Genomic DNA, 16,099 nt, shown 5'->3' with positions numbered 1-16,099 from the left:
GGTCTTTGTACCTCTGTATGGAGAGTGTTCAGGGCTTGATTTTGTGTGGTGCCCGTCAGCACAGCCTCACCTCGTGTGTGCTGTAACCCTGGCTGTGGCTGGGCAGAATCCTGGATCTCAGAGCAATTCTTTAATGTGTTGACCCATCTATCCCCTCTGCTCCTGGAAACTGAATGTTTGAGAGGGGAGAAACCAGCATGGCCCCTTCACCTATGAAAAAGCAGAAACAGGATGTGGAAGAAAATCAAGTGCAGTAAATGCTGTCACATATGAGGAAGTGTGCAGCGAAAAAAAATAGAATTAACGTTGGGTCTCCTGAGTCACTATGGGGCTGTGACTAAAGGATTAACTAACTGTGCTCCACAGGTGAAAGGGGAGCCTGACACTGACTGCTCCCTGGTACTCCAATTAGTGCTGATTGCTGTGGCTTTGGATGCTGTTTGCGTTTCATTTGTTTCTTTGCTCAAATTGAATTCTGTATTCCTTGATACTGTGTTTTGCTCCATACGTGCTGGATGATGAAATTCCTCTCTCTTGTGATTCAAAGCTTTACATTATGGATTACAAGAGTGGGAAAAAGCAGAGTCACCCCACACAGCTCTTGGATAAAATAGGCAGTGGAGAGTCTCCTGTTCATCACTGCTCCCCTGTGCACAAAGGTTATTTATCTAGAAATAATTATTTGGTAGTATTAAATTGATTCAGCTGGGAAGAGGCAATTTTTTTCATAGCCGGTACTTTTATTACACATTAATAGTTTGTTTATTAGACCCTCTTGATACTAAATTTTACCCTTTACTAAATAATAACTTGAACATATTTTTCTATCACACTGCTATTATGGAGCTCAATGGAGCAGTCAATTCACTGGTAAAACTTTAGTCTGACTTTGTGGCTGTGTGGGCCAACTTCTGGCCTGTGTTCTAACACAACACTTCCAGGTGTGTTAACTGTGCTTTTCTAGAAAAAAATGTGCTTACCTGCTGCTGAAGGGCACATCAGCTTGAGAGCATTTTGGAAAAATGTGGCACTGGAATACATGCTGCTGCTGCTGCTTGAATTTCTGGGGTATGCTGGAACCATCACCCTTTACCTTCCTTCTTTGCCTGCTTTCCTTTTGCTCTGCATTTCAAGTCATTCAAAGATATTTCAAAATCCAGCTTCTCTGATGAGTGCTTAGATCACAAATCTGTTGAATATGGTCTTCTCCTGTTTTAAAAATATGCTAAGGGTAGGAGTTGCTTGTCTGGGCAAGAAGCAGGCATCCCCTGCTTCTGAGGGGAATACCCTAACCACAGAGATGCACTTTCATTTTCTCTCACTGAGAGAGTCTATAGCTGGATACTGAAAACCAGCTTCAACAGCAAAGAGGAGAGAAAATGCACTACTCAGATATAGAGATAATAACCAGACACAAATGGGAGATGTTGAGAGTGGAAAAGCTCAGCTGTGCCCCAGCAGCGACCCATGGAGTCCAGGAGGGTGACACCTGGACCTTCTCCAACCTGTAAGTTGTGCTCATTCAATGTGTTCTGTTCCCCACAAGCAGGTGCCTTGCAAAAAGACATGCGTCCTCTGAGAAAATCCCTTCTCAGAATCCATCAAATTCTTGGGGTTTTGTTCTGGACAGCTCTTAGTTTTACTTCGAAAAGGGGCAGAAGATACTGCTATTAATGTGTGATAGCAGAGTCTTGGAAAGTAAAGCAGACAACACTGCAAAAGGCTTGAAGCAACAATTTAATTTTAAAAAAGTATCATGGTTTTAATCTTTACTATTGCTTTTACAGTGTTAAAGTTTAAAGGATGGCCAGCATGCCTTCAGTTTTCCTCACATCCAGAATCTCTTTAACAAACTCATTTATAGGAAATAGACAGTTTATATTGCATTAAAATAAACACAAAAAAAAGACAAACTTTCTAATCACCTGGAGTCACATTTCAAAACTAGCAAGTCAGGCAGTTATCCAGCAACAACCTCCTTATTTTAAAACTTTTTTTCTTTAAAAAAGATATGAAACAGCAGTGACCCAGCACTAGCCTAGGTTTTAAATATTAAAAGAGATTTTTATCAGTGTAAATTTGAAAAACAAACCAGCTGCACCACTAGGGTGTCAGTGATGTTGGTCAGTGTCCAGCAATGACCTCCTGTTGTAATTCTGTGTTAATTCTACAGTCCACAATTCATGGCCCACCAACAGGCAGCAACAAGCAAGGCTGCAGGCACCAGCTTCTGGCAGAGGCACCTGACAGGAAGCCTGCAAGTCTGTGGGAAGAAAGGGGATGGCAGTTAGAAACAACAAGCAGGAAAAAGGAGGTGCAAGGAAACTAAAAGAGTGCCTGTGTGGGAGGTCAGAGAGCACGGTCCAGTTCTGCTGCAGAAATGCAGAGGGGGTTCAGTTTTACTGGGGGCTCCAGCCACTAAAGAATCCTCCCCTCTTCTCTGGGTAAGTACTACTGGCAGCAGCTCTGCTCATCTTCCCAGGGAGACCCTTCCAGCATTTGAGTGGCAGGTGCCTCTCCTCTACACAGAACCCTGTGAGTGGTGTGGGATTTGGGCAGCATCCTCTGTCTAAATGAGACATTTCAGCCTAAAGAGAATAAAACAGGGCTCTGAGGGAACACCAGCAAACCAAGGGATAAACCCCAGCCTGAAGCCACATTATATGCTTCACTCACGGACATTACAAGGGAGTCAGGTGTTCCCGTTGCCTACTTGCCAAGAAAAAGGTGTGAGAAGAGGGAGCATACCCAGCCTCTATAGCCAGTGATCCGCTTTGTCCAGTTACTGCTCACATCTCCAAAGCTTCTTATAACACTCTTAGTAACATTCCACGTCTGAAAAACACTGACAGCAACCCTGATGATTTAAACAAAACAAGGAAAGCATGAGGGTGGAAAATTTATTCGAAAAAGTGGCAAATAAAATTGAAATCTTAAGAGTTTAGTTTCAGCATTAAGTGCTTAAGTGACAATCTTTGTGATTGTTTCAAACTAAGAAGAGTATAGCCCAATGGGAGATGTTTATGTCTGAAAAATCAGGACAGCAATACAAGAGTGACACAGCAATGCCAAGGCTCTCTCTGGAGTGTAAATCCAGCTTTGCTGAGGTCGAAGGTGTAAATATATGCTATATACAGATATATGTTATGTTACACAGCTGTCATTGAATTACATTGTGGTAGGTCTGCAATGAGTGACCATCCCCTCCCAGAAGCAAGGAGAAAATAAGGTAGAGTACCTGGGGCTTCAGACACAGCTGAGTATCTCATGCTAGGACACTGCTGCAAGTCAGTTAATAACTAGGCAGGACAAGCCTTCAGCTCACAGCAAATAAAAGGCAGTTCAGACTAGTCCAGCCGCGTTTTCTTGTATGTGCATGGGTACGTTATTGTACATGCAGTAACATGTTAATCCCACACTGGGCTGCAGGTCTGTCATCACTCAGTTATGCTTAAAATTGTGTCTAAAGTTACTGTGCCTCTGAGGAATTTGAAATAGCAAGACACTATTTAAGTCTTTTGACTTTAAATGGCCGTAGACTGTGGAAACAATTTACACTTTACATTATTTCAAAGCTTTTCCTAGTAAAACAAGCTGCTTTGCTTTTCTATGTTCTGTATGAAGCAGCAGTAGCAGCAATAAATTTTTCTTTTGCTTTGTGTACAGAAACATTCTTTTTGTCTAATGTGATTTTTAATAAGGTCTGCCAATAAAGTAACTTACACTCGTGCCAGGTGAAGCAGCGTTTCTTCTAATGTCCTGTGGTATCTCCTGTTAAATTCATCCCCGATCAGGGCCAGCTGATGGCCAATCTGAGTAGCTGAGCTGCAAGGCAGTCAGGATGTGCACGTTAGAGGAGAACCCTGCAACAGCAATTCTTTAAAAGCACTCTGCAAATGTCAGGTACTGTTGTTCCCCCAAGAGCTGGGCTAAACGGGAATGGGATGTAAAAGTGAAATGTTACAGGAAGTTTGTTTCCTGTTATTTATGGGTTTATTAATTAAGTATTTTATGCCCATACATGAAGTATTTTGATGTTTTCATAAGAAGCTGCATATTTAGAACTTTTGAAAAAATAATGTTCATTTTTTACGTGTTTAATTTTTTTAAACAAAGCAATGGGATTCTGGTTAGGGGTTTTTGACTGTTCCACTCCCTTCCTAACCCTAACCCCTAATCCAAAATATTGAAACTACCTTCACTTCAAACCTTTCAAAATATTTCATCTTAGAAAAAGGTTGGCTTTGTAATCCAACAGATTTACTCCACTGTTCCACTGTGCAGTGTGGGTCTCCAGCTACTGGGTGGTGCCCAGGTACAAACTGACGAAACCCTCAAGGCTTTTAGGGAGGTTCTGGGATATACAGAAACTTGAACAACATCTATGGCACATGTTGATGCTAAAAACTGGTTATGCTTTCCTGATGAAAATTGCCAATTAGATTTAGCTTCTCTTAGACACATATTTTTGTTCTAGTAGACAAATAATATGAATATACATTTTTATTTTAATTTGCATTTCTGCTGAGATCTGTTTACAAGATCTGCTGAATAGTAAGTAGGTTTAAGAGCTTAATTCTAGAGTCTGCTGAAAAAAACCCCTTTGGGCTTGATTTGGTCAGTCCACCAACCAAAAAAATGCCAGAAAAACCATAGAAAGGAATTTTCACAGATGGGGGAGAAAGGCAACCCATGACTTGTACTGGAAAAAAAGTATGTATGGGATTAAGAAAAACCCAAGGCAGCACTACTAGTTTGTTGTAAGTGGCGCCTGGAGAATTATGTAAAAATGGCTTCTTCAGCTGCTTGCTGTAACAGGTGGGTCTCTAATAAAGAGCCCTATCTGTGCCGCTGTGCAAGATAAAAACTTACAGACATTTAATGCAGCATAATCTTACATGGTCAGTGTTAAGCACTACAGGTTATCTACACTTGCATCTATTCCATTTCCAGTGCTATGCACTATGATTACTTGGCTTAGCAGTTTTCTGGAAAGTCTGGCACTTTGTACTTGGGGGTGACAGAGGGAGTATTAATGTAGTGTGATACCTGATATCAAACTCCATTTGCTCTGTGGTGTCTGGAATCGTTTGGAGGTTACTGTAGGTTTCCTCTTCTGGTGCTCCACTGGGGTAGCTGGAGAGGACGAAGTGTCTGGGGGCTCTCCTGGTATGAGACATCTTACTCTGCAACAAGTCATGAAAGACAACCTCAGGGCTTCATGTTCTGCAAGTTCTTTTCAGTTTAGATGAAAAATGTTTAAAGTGCTCTTCAAGTTACTCTTTTTACTTCTTTACAGTCATAACATGAGTGTTTCTAAGATAACTATTTTAAGAGTAGTCAAAGGAAAGTTTCAGTGACCCAGCAGATGTCCAGCAATTCAAACATGTAGCATTTAGATGGCTGCTACTTTATATTGGCTCAAAACAGAAACCCAGAAACTGGAAAATCTCAATAAATATAACTAGTGTAGACAAGTATAGTTTCTCGAGTTTCACTTAGTACGAGATGCTTTCCTGTGTTGTTTGCAACAACCTGCCTGGCATTAAATCACTCTAACCCATGGAGATCCCCAGGCAGCAAAATACCTAAAACAAACTTGGACAGGTTTTCCCAAGTCTAATTCAGGTCCACGTTTACACTTCTTCTTCAGCTGGAGACTACCACCATGGAAATCACAAGCAACTCACCATTGAAATAGAACACAAGAAAGTTTTAAACCCATTAATAGCTTTCCACATGGAGGAACAGACAGTAAGAACCAGCAAAATTGGTTTTGCTTCCTGCTTGTACAATGGGAAAGTTATTCACAACCAGTACCACAAAATCAATAGCAAAATTTAACAGGTTTCAGCACACATGGCTTGTGTCTCATCTCGCAAAACACTTGTGTAACACATAGAGCAGTGTTTGGAGAGCAGAGCTGATGTTTTTGTAGTCATTAGGATTGTTTTATTTGGTTAATCAAGGGAAACAACATCAGAGCTGCAGATGGGGATTATTCCAAACTACACAAGTGCATGGATATTTGCTGCAGTGGAAGGCTCTGCCTGATGAGGAACTTAGTTACAACCTTCTGGAGATGCCCTGGTTTTATCTGGCATTGGTTTTGGACACCTTTTTTATGGTTTCTTTGCTTTCTGGCCACATCATTCTGATTCCTTTTGTTGATGGAGTGATGCTGGACAGCAACTAAGGGGAGTTCTGCTGGCTGGATTTCTTTCTCATTTTAAACACATTCTCAGCAGGTCAAATGAATAAAACTCAAATAAAATATTCTCAGAAATCAAAGTAAGCCAAGCAAAAGGTAATGTCATAATGCTGCTTGGTACGAATTTGGTTTGCCACATTGCTGCAGTCTTGTAAAAACTTTAGATTTTACACTTGGGAGGAGGTTAGGGCCTTTGTGATCTTTTTTCAATATTTAGATGAAGTTTACATTTTCCACAAAGTAAAATTATTCATAACTAATGTGTATGCATTACTGCATAAGCAAACTCACGAAAATGTGATACTAAATAAATGAAAATATACTTGGTTTACAGAACCATAGGATCCTCTTAGTGGTGTTTAGTGTGGCTGGAGAAAAGCTTGTTACAGACTAGTGACAGCTAGCAGATATTCTGTGTTATACAGTTTGTAGTTCATCTTCTCAATTTTGTCCTCCTATTTGTAGCATTTCTGCTTTACTTATAAAGATGTTTAGAATCTAGGATTTTAAATATATCCAGAGTTCTGACAAGCTGTGTAGTTTAGAGGTGACAAAGAGAAGCTGGGATCAGGTCTTCTGAATTTTATTGCACTGGCTTTGAGGGGACTTGTGTGACCCACACAACTCTCTTTCTAAGGGGAAATACCACAGCCTTCCTTCCAAGGGAGCACCCATCTGAATCTATTTTATAGGGAAGTTAAAAGGCTCTTTTAATTCAGATCATATATTTTTAAAAAGAGATAGTAGTTTTAGGTGCTATAAAGATGCCCTGTCGCATTTTAAATGCTTCCTTTATGTATTGCTCTGTGTGTCTCTCTTCCATGCAAAAAAAAAAAAAAAAAAGGTGATGTCCACAGAGGAACTTTGTGCATTCCAGCCCCGTACCTGATTTCCAGATACCCAGTCACCCCAAGGACTTTGTAGCTCTGAATCAGGTGCCAAGGCTCCACACACCCATCGGAGTGAAGCTGTATCACATTAAATCAATCCACATTCACTGGAACAGACACTCGAACGGATCGTCCATTTCCCAGGGCAACATCTAGACCAGTGGGTTACTGGATGCAGTGGTGGCCAAGGGCTGAGCACGTTCCCTCAAGTGCATCCCTGTCCCTTTTTGCTGCAAGGTCCAATGTGACACTACTGCAGTAGGGAACGGGTGACCCAGGGCAGCTCCTGGTTTGAGAACTCCACCAGAGCTCAGGCAGGAGCTCCAAGGGGTCCTTTAGATCCACGAAAGGCAAACTGGGAATGGCAGAGCAGGGTTTGGAGTATCCCAGGGACGCTGAAGTACTTCCTTGGACATTTAAAGTGTCAGTTCTCTGCAAGCAGTTAAGCTCAGTAGGCTGCACAGAGAAACAGTCAAAGCACGCAGTGCTGGACTTTCGGATGTTTAACAACCCAACTGTTTGGCTCACATGTACTAACTGAACATCTAGGGATGTAGTGGTGTACTCCTGTAGCCTGTGGGTACCAATGGGAATGTATTAATTGTGTTTCTTTACAGTTCAGAGAGTTGTTGAAAGCTATCTAGTAAAACAAGTGTTAGAGTGGATAAAATGTAATAAGACCAAGTATAAAAGGTCAGCTGTCTCCTGCACGTGTATTACTATTTTTAGCTTTCACAATGACATAGTGTGGGAAAAAAAAAATAATAAAAAAAAAAAAAAAGGTATTTTTTATCTCTCTTTTTTTTTTTTTTTCATTTGTAGACTCCATGCTAGTTTCACATTCACAGGGCCATACAACGGAAATGTCTATATCTGTGTGAGATGAAAACTGTGTCCTGAAAAAGACAGAACTCAGACATGTAAACAAACCATACAATACCACAACAAAAGCCCAAAGTGCAACATATGCCACATCACACCTGTTACCACGATAATACCTTCCTCCCAGAGGCTAAAAAAGAGTTGTTGGGTCATGCTCTCCACAGCTCTGCTGCAGCCTCGTGTGCTGGCTTTGCCCACCAAGCTGTCCCAATGCGAGGCCAATCCAGCAAGGAGGGGTGTTCAAATGCAATTTACAGGATGGGCAGCACTAAGGCAAAGGTAGTCTGGGAGGGTCACTCTCTTGAAGGTGAACAGGATGGGTCTGCTTTAGTTTCAGAGCCAAGCTTAGCAATTATCTTCTTGAGAATTACCTGTCTTGAGGCCATTTACTGGTTTCTGTCATCATTTTAAAAATCTGGGCGTACAGGTGTAGTATAGAAACGCACCCAAAAGCTACATCAGTATGGACCTGCTCTGTTCCTCAGGTTTGGTTCTGTGCAGAGCTGATCAGGAGGAGCATATATGACACTCCACAGGCCCTTCTGGTTCTCCACAGCAGGATGTGTTAATCTTCTATCACCCATCTTTCCCTTCCCTTCTTTCTCTCATTTATACAGGAAGAAAAGGCAAACTGATTTGGTTTACTGAAACCAAAGGGTTGTGTGTGTTTGTGAGTGATTGCATGTGGTTCAGTCAGCAAGTGACCACCTCACACCACCTCTGAGGATGCACTGACATGACCCCATGCCAGCAACAGAGATCATTTCCAAACAAGCAACCAGATCAGAAAAAGCTCCAGCTCCCCTGTAAAGCTTTGACTGAGCATGCTTAAAGCTTACTTTCAATGGTGAAATGCCTTCAGCAGAATAAATAATGCATTTCAAGTCAAATACATACTTCATGTTCTGATGAAAAGAGATCCAAATTAAAAAAAAAAAAAAAAAAAACAGCTCTCCAAATGCCTAATTATATGATGGAAATTACGGCAATTTACGAACACAAGACTGATTGAATAATCATCAGTAGAAAGGCTGTGCTGACGATGTCTTAACTTTGTGTAGTCAGGTTGGTTTTATTTGTGAGGGCGTTTTTTAGTCTAGCAAAAGAGAACAGAAAATCTTCTTGAAAAAGGAACATTGCTAAACCAGGCAAGCCAGCAGGTGAGTTGGGGAAAACAAAAGGATTTGAAATTTACTTGTAGTCAGTTCAATTAGATTTGCTGTGTTAACAGGTTTTCAGACAGGCACGATGATTCTTTAGTATAATGCACCGAATTCATTAATTATAATTTATGTATTATCCTTATGTATTTTACAACTTATCAAGGCAGTTTATGTGCACTTTGTCTTACACATACAATCTTACATATTTTACACAGATGTGACACAGCGAAGCTATAAATAACAACAATATATGATTTACTGTGTTTTAAAATGGGTTATGAAAACAGAAAACCACTATTGATAATCTAATTCCAGTGTTCAGGCTCAAAATTCCCAGTGCCTGCCTACCATAAATATGGATTGACAGACACGACCCTCATCCTTTCCCCCACAGTATCAAAGCCTATCTCAAACTGCTTCAGATTCTACCAGCTGCCCATGCAAACTAAATTTAAATGAAAAACAAATAAAGGCTTGGTTGTTTGCATATATATCTTCAATCCATAGCCACCTCTTTCAAAACATGACATCATCCTCACTACTGCAAGCACAAATCTCTGTGCTATGTAACAAGGACAAGTCTTTGACATAGTGATCGAAGATTAAGAGCTAGCTGAGGTTTCAGAGAAACAGGACTATTTGGCAGGAGTATACATTTGAAAATCTCGGGCATTTTTTACGTTTGGTTTTCTTTAGGCTCTCCTGTGACCTCTGTCAACGAGCAGCAGTTGCCCTCGACTTCTGGCCCTCTTCCCTTGCAGGTCAGATGCTGCAAGCCATGGGCAGCACACAGCCCGTGGGCACCAGATCCCTGCCCCTTCCCTCACAGGGACACCTGCCTTTGGAACCACCACAGCTCATGGCAAAATGTTGCAGGGTAACCATTAGCAGCCTGAGTTTCTCTCTGAAAGATGAGAGGTTAAATCATCGTTACTCATTTTGTGCAGGTTAGTTAACCTAGTGTGCTGTATGAACTCTTAAATCAGTATCAGGTCAAGGAGCAAAGATAAATTAATTCTTTGTCTCCTACCATGTTCTCAGTCAGCTTAACATCAATGACCTTGGAGATTGTTTACACAAAACAATTCTTAATATTGCCTCAAACAGCTATTAAGGGACACTTTGTAAATCTAAAAAACACATGCTGTATTTCTTATATTTTATTTCATTTCTGTTTTTATGCTCAGTTAGTATGATAACATGTCTCCACTGGGAATGTAACAGGTTTTCTCACCTCAAAACAGAATAGGAATTAAGCATTTGATTATAATTAAACACAAAAAATGTGTCCCTTAAGCAAGTTCTGTAACCTCAGTTGCAAAAGAAATGCATACAGCAAACTGCAAATGGAGGAAACCTTTAACAGCAAAGAGCACACACAGATACTTTGCATTTCAGTCCCTACTGAAAATGTTTAAGGGGCTCTGATTGAGTCAAGACTTCTAAGAATCTCAAGTTTTTTATGTATCATCAGCAATTCCATGCTGTCTGTTAGAGCACTCAGAGAGCACCAGTCCTTACTGTGACAGAGACTGTGACTGTAGAGAACAAGAGATTTACACCTTAAAAAGGAGATAGCAGTTATGTCTGCATTAAAAAGCCGTAATTTGATAAGCCTATAAATTATCATTTTCCTTAAAGAGTCTACTGATTCCTTCAGTGCTCATAAACTTATTTCAATGGCTTCTAAATTGAAAAAGAAACAAGGGGTGTCTGCTTTTATCAAAATGAACACATTCAGTTCCCAAGAGGTTTCATGGGAAGAACTAAGAACATTCAAGTGAAGAGTATATTGATACCACAGTGAAACTGTATCTATTAAAAAATCCAAAACCGCGCACACATTCTGCCAGGCTCTGTTCTGGTTTGGTTTTTTGGTCTGTTGTGGGGTTTTTTTTTTTTTTTTTTTTTTTTTTTTTTGTTTTGTTTTGTTTTGTTTTTTTGTGACAGCACCACCTATCTCAGGGGTATCGCCTTTGCTGTACTTGTTTATAAGGAGTTAAGGTTTAGATTGAGTCAGATTCTGCTCTAACATTGACATTTCCTTTTCAAAACATCTTCTGCCCTTTGTACTCCTCTGTCTCACCAAAAGGTCAAGATTCCTAGATAATAAATAAGAACTTACTTAAAATTGATTATTGAATTGCATGGCCAAGTTGATGGAGGCAAGTATGACAATATATAAGGTTCAATAATCTATGAATGGAAAAATGTTTCTTTGTTCATGTTTATTCCAAAATTTTGTGTCTTAGATTTTTGTATTTTTGAAAGCTCCTAAAATAAATGATGCATACAGAAAAGTTGTTATTGGTGTTCAAAAACGTTTGTGCAAAGCTCGTAACTATTAATACAGTTACACAGTAAAATCTGAAATCTTAAGATGTGTTCAATCAAATTAAAAATTAAAATCTGATATACTTAAGAGACCTCGTTCAACCACGCCATCCACTTGGAGGGTAAAGTACCTGCAGTAAATCCGCTGGCATCCTCAGAAGGCAGATTATGGGATTCATGCCTTGATATTAAATGTAGAATTCAAAGTCATAACCTATAAAAATACTGAGGCAGATGCTGAGCTTCAATGGACCAAATAACTTTTTTAATTTAAACCTGGTAATTCGTAATATTAAAAGGCTGGCACATTTGGGAGAGCTCTGGGCTCCATTTTCCCTCACCTGGTCCCCTTAGCACTGCACAGCACAGAACCCACACTGTCACCTTGCACCTCCAGCCTGTCCCATTTAGGGACATTATTGGACTTGTGGTCAGAAAACTCATCATCTTCTATGACCTTTGGTGGCATCTTCTACAGGTGTTTCTGGAATCCCAGTTACTGTAGCCACATTGGGAAGGTGAGAGAAACTGTTGATATGCAAGAACAGTGTGACTGTGAGTCAAAGGACTCAAATTCAGCCCAGTATTGATACTGTCCTTGTTCTGAACATCAGAATAGAGAATTAAAATGCCATGCTGTTTGCGGTTTTACTTAGATTTCCTGTATTGGGTCAAGCTCACAGTTCCTATTCTACTCCCACCAGCTTTTGCTCTGCCTAGCAGGTTACCCCGCAGAAGCTGAGTGCATTCAATTTTTTTTTAGTCTTCTCTAAATAGGCTTATGGTCAATGGCCTATTGATACAGAAATCATTAAAAAGACCTGCCAAACAGGAGAAGTAGGCAATATTGTTACAGTTCTTCATTCAGAGTTATTGTCTCTCTACAGAGGCGACATTTTTACATCAAAAGATATCAAACATAAACACTTGCATAAACACTGATTTTCTTCTTCATTGCACTCAGTGCTCTCATTCAGCTGCCATGCATTAGATTAAAAAAATAACGTGCCCACGATACTTTAATTCAAAATAACTTGGTCCATATACCTGTGACAGAAAATTACAATGGAGTCTACTTTGTCTTCCTGTTATACACGTGTCTGTCTTTCTGCTATGGCCTTGAGAAGCAATCTCAGGCTAATACTTCCCACTTAAACACCTTGAAATCTGTTTAATCACAGAACTCACTATGCCGATGAAATCACTCCTTGTGAAATGACTTAAACGTTACGGAGCAGACGCTGCTGTACAGATTTCTGTATCCATCTCTGCTGTTGCAGATCATTCCTGCTATCAACAGCATCGTTTGAAACGTACACGGATATAGTAAACGAGTTATTCGGGGATTTGTTTATACGTTTAACTCCGGCATATTTTGCTACGTATCTTGCACTTATTTTGCGGGCTTATTTCCTGCTTTGCTAAGAGTGAAAGTACACGCACTCCGCTCCTCATTTGCTTAGAACACCGTAACTGAGTCCAACGCGCACGGGCGCTCGCAGCATCCTTCGGAGGGGCGCGGGTCCCTGCCGGGGCTGAGCAGCCCAGGCCGGACGCTCCCCCGTCCGCAGGCACGGCGTCCACCCCGCCCGCCGCGTTTGTTACAGGACATCGATCCCGCCTCCCGAAGCCGAAGATGCTTCGGCGCCAGCGCCGGCGGCGGTGCCGCCCGCGAACCGTCCCGGGACGCGCCGCGGGGCCGGGAGCGCAGGTGAGGCGGCGGCTCCCGGCACCGCCAGCAGCCCTCGGCGCTCCGCAGCGTCCCGGGAGCGCAGCCCGGCTCTGCCCGGAGAGCCCGGCCGGGTTGCCCCCGCTCTCTCCGCGGAAAAGCGCCGCCCGCGTCCCGCCGGGACCCCGCCGCTCACCTGGGCCCGGAGTCCCCGCCGCGTCGCGGGCACACAGCAGCGTCAGCAGAGGGGGCTCCCCGCGCCCCCCGCGCCGGCCCCTCACGGCCGCGATCCTGCCCGACTGCCCCTTTTGTCCGCCCGCGCCCCGCCCCGGCCCGGCCGCGCCGCCCCGCCCCGCCGGGGACACCGCCGCCACCGCCGCCGCCACCGCCACCGCCACCAGCTCCGCCCGGGCGCTGCTGGCGCCGCGGGAAGCGCCGCGGGAAGCGCCGCGGGCGGAGCGGAGCTGACGGCGCCCTGTGCCCCGGGAGAAGCCGGAGGGGCGGGATGGCTCCGGGCGTGGTCCGCCCCTGGATGGGACGGCGGCCGCGGTGGGATGGAGCCCTGCGTGGCCACCAAGGCACCCTGGCCACCAGAGCACTTTGGTCGCTACCAGAGCGCTTTGGTCGCTACGGCACCCCGGTCACCACGGCACCCCGGCCACCGGGACGTGCGTGAGCGTTGCACTCGCAGCGACAGAGATGCCGAGTGGCGTGAGCAGGCCCTGCGCACCCCCTCTTGCAGAAGCAGCCCCGTTCCAAATGGCTGCCCTTGTCTCTCAGTGGGCCCGTATAGCGTGCTGGAGCCCGCGCTGGGCTTTGGTTTGGAAATGCGGCGGTGTTCACTTTTAAACAGGGAGGAGCAGGCTTTCCTCTTAGTTCAGCATAGCAACTAAGATACACCTGCATGCCCGACTGTCTCGAGGGTACCTGAGGAAAAAGGGTGTGGAGCAGAGAATAGGAGCCCTGGCAGCACAGCCAATGCAGAGTTACTGAGAGGTTAAAGAGGGAGATCTGCGCCCAAAAGGTTTGGTGAGGTCATGGGACTTTCGGTGTTTTTCTTTTGTGCTGGTGTTTTGATTCAGTCAGTATCACCCATCACTAGAAAGCACGGTGTACTGCAAAAGAGCTCTCAGGAACCAAACCCCGTATTGCTCCACATTTTATTGTCATGTCAAACAGGAGACTACCAGGTAATGTTTGAGAGAGGACTTTGACCTCTATTTATAGTATGATTTCATCTCTCTGAGTGAAGGTAAACACCAGGAGAAGCAGAACAGCAGCAGGACTCCACTTGAAGCTGGAATGTCCCTAAGACTTTCATGGCTAAGTTTTTAAATGTGTAAAAGTCCCTGTGTGTGTGTTGTGCCTTAGGCAAACCACCTCTTTCAGCACTGTGCAGTACAACCCTTCTTGTCTAACCTTTAAGCTCCGTACAAGAGGTTTACTCATCTGTAAAATGAACATGACAAAACCTATCTTCCAACTCATGCCAAGAACCGTGCTGTTTACATTTGCACATGCTGGAAGAAAATTGCCTTGAAAGTACAATATAATAAAAGGTAAATTAGCCTCTGTACTATCACCGCTTGCCATGACTTTCTTCTATTCACCAGTTCTGATATTTCAATTCTTGTATTTACCGCGTCAAATCAATAACAGTTCCCTTCTTGAAACATGGCTAAATTTTGCACATACAGGTAACCTTGTGAGTTGCCTCAAGCTTAAAATAAAATACCCAAATGTCATCATAGGAGTCATATCTGTCACAAAGATAGCACACCAGGGCATTTCCTGATACAATAATAGTAAGCATCACCGAGCTGCTCTCAAATTACACCCCACTTCCCTTTTTTTAACAATAATGTTAAAAAGTGGAGATGCCTTAGAACTGAAAACTGCTGCATCTATTATTAGCTGTGACGTAATACTGTCAATGTAGATTTCAGAGAGACGGCAAAACAATGTCTTTTTATACTTTGGAACATCAGTTAAGAACTGCTGAATTAAGCTAAAAGACTCTTACATTAAAAAAAAAAAAAAAAAATCTGTCCTTAATGAAATATTTAATACATTTAAAAAGCGAACTTCCTTTCAGCTTTCCTCTGAGGTATGATGGATGCAGGAACAAAAAAGGATCAAGAAGCATGAAGATTCAGGCTCACTTTTCTTGCTGTAGGCTGCCATAGCAGATATACCTTCTCGATGGAAAGAAGGCTGTGAAGGCTGCTCTCTTCTGCTGCCAGAGGTATTGTTGTGCTAGGAAATTTCCACTGCACGTGGCCACCCACATGACGCTGCATTTTGCAGCTGCTTTCATAGCTAAACTAGGGAATATTTAATAGCTCCAGTTATATGAATTATTAAATTAACTCTTTCTTTGTAGCTGCATCCTTGAAACAGCCTATTACCATAGTATCACCTGGCAGATCAGAATGCATATTTATTGTACTCAGATTATTTGGGGAATTAAGGCTCTTAGGAATTTGCTATACTCCAACATGCTGCAAACTGCTTATTTCAGTTACTGCCTTAATGTATCTATTTTTTAATTAGTAATTTGTCTTACAGAGACAAAATAAGTATTAGATGTAATTTGTCTTACAGTCTCTCTCAGAGACTCTTCAGATCTCTGGAGTCCACTGTGTAGATACACAGATATTGTTTTGTATCAAGCCTATCATAGAATGTTGATGATCTTAATATATGGCAGGTGTCTTAATAATTTCTTTTTGGAAGGATTTTTGTGTGCATAAATCAGGCTCCTCTGCACAGGAGCTAAAAGAGTAACTTCTTATGTACTATTTTTCTCACTCAGCTCTCACTGTGAATTAGAGTTGTTGATCACTTCGTTGTTGTCATCGGCACAGAGTGCCCCATCCCTGGCAGCGTCCAAGGCCAGGCTGGATGTGGCTCTGAGCAACCTGGGATAGTGGAAGGTGTCCCTGCCCAT

This window comes from Hirundo rustica, chromosome 4 (genome assembly GCF_015227805.2).
Source record: "Hirundo rustica isolate bHirRus1 chromosome 4, bHirRus1.pri.v3, whole genome shotgun sequence".
NCBI classification, from domain to species: domain Eukaryota; kingdom Metazoa; phylum Chordata; class Aves; order Passeriformes; family Hirundinidae; genus Hirundo; species Hirundo rustica.
Note: the sequence above shows the minus strand (reverse complement) of the source record.